The 1,518-nt window shown below is 47.2% G+C and overlaps 1 protein-coding gene across 2 annotated transcripts in view; it reads right to left on the reverse strand.

Moving 5' to 3' along the window:
• Positions 1-1,518, reverse strand: part of LOC106872158 (28S ribosomal protein S35, mitochondrial) — a 61,864-nt gene that overhangs the window by 8,570 nt on the left and 51,776 nt on the right. The window lies entirely within an intron of this gene.

Raw genomic sequence — 1,518 nt, forward strand, 5'->3', positions numbered from 1 at the left:
GGGTCTTCTCACGCACAGCACATTTCCAAAGGTCTCGGTCAGTAGTCATCGCCTCGGTGAGGCCCAATGTACGAAGGTCTTGCCTCACCACCTCAGCCCAGGTCTTCCTGGGCCTACCTCTTCCACGGGTTCCCTCAACTGTTAGGGTGTGGCACTTTTTCACGCAGTTATCCTCATCCATTCTCACCACATGTCCATACCAGCGCAATCGTCTCTCTTGCACACCACAACTGATGCTTCTAATGTTCAGCTTTTCTCTCAAGATACTTACACTCTGACGGGTATTCACATTGACATTACACATCCAATATATATATATATATAATTTTTTTGCTGAGTCACTATCAGAACTAGAGGAGTTTCAGGTGTGGAAGCAAGGACTAGAATCGAAGGGCCTTAAAGTCAATCTAACTAAAACCAAAGTCCTAATAAGTAGGAAGGTAGGCAAAACACAAACCCCTTCAGGTAGATGGCCCTGCTCGATCTATGGACACATAAGAGGTGCAGCAATATCAAAGGAAGGCTAACTAGCAAGATAGTTTTTGTACGTGGCAGATGCTCAGGAGCAATAAACACTGAAAATGCACAGAAAACAACCTTTGCCACATTCCAGGGGAAAAACTAGAAGTAGTTGATAGCTTCCGCTACCTAGGTGAACAAGTTAGTAGCGGGAGAGGGTGCGCTGAAAGCATAGCTGCTAGAATAAGAATAGCCTGGGCAAAGTTCAGAGAGCTCTTATCTCTGCTGGTGACAAAGGGCATCTCGCTCAGAGTAAAAGGCAGACTGTATGACGCTTGCGTACAAACTGCCATGCAACAAAGCTGTGAAACATGAGCCATGACTGCTGAGGACATGCGTAAGCTTGCAAGAAACGAAGCCAGTATGCTCCGATGGATGTGCAATGTTAGTGTGCATACTCAACAGAGTGTAAGTACCTTGAGAGAAAAGTTAGACCTAAAAAGCATCAGTTGTGGTGTGCAAGAGAGACGATTGCGCTGGTATGGTCATGTGGCGAGAATGGATGAGGATAGCTGTGTGAAAAAGTGCCACACCCTAGCAGTTGAGGGAACCTGTGGAAGAGGTAGACCCAGGAAGACCTGGGATGAGGTGGTGAAGCACGACCTTCGAACTTTAGGCCTCACCAAGACAATGACTAGTGACCGGGACCTTTCGAAATATGCAGTACGTGAGAAGATCCGGCAAGCCAAGTGAGTGCATAATCTGTGGCCTCTGCCATAAGCGTAGCCAGCTCACTTATTATTCGTATCTTTACTTCATTAGACACTAAACTCTGCTTGCGAAGACCTGTTGGGGCAAGTGAAATCGAAATTGTAATTGAACCATATTCGATCACCAGCACCTGTGCCAGTGGTGCACTAACAGCACCGTCCGAGCGTGATCATTGCCAGAACAGCTGTCTGGCTTCCGTGCTAGTGGCACGTAAATAGCACCATTTGAGCGTGATCATTACCAGCGTCGCCTTACTGGCACTTGTGCCGGTGGCACGTTAGCAAATCA

This window comes from Octopus bimaculoides, chromosome 2, assembly GCF_001194135.2.
Source record: "Octopus bimaculoides isolate UCB-OBI-ISO-001 chromosome 2, ASM119413v2, whole genome shotgun sequence".
NCBI classification, from domain to species: Eukaryota; Metazoa; Mollusca; class Cephalopoda; order Octopoda; family Octopodidae; genus Octopus; species Octopus bimaculoides.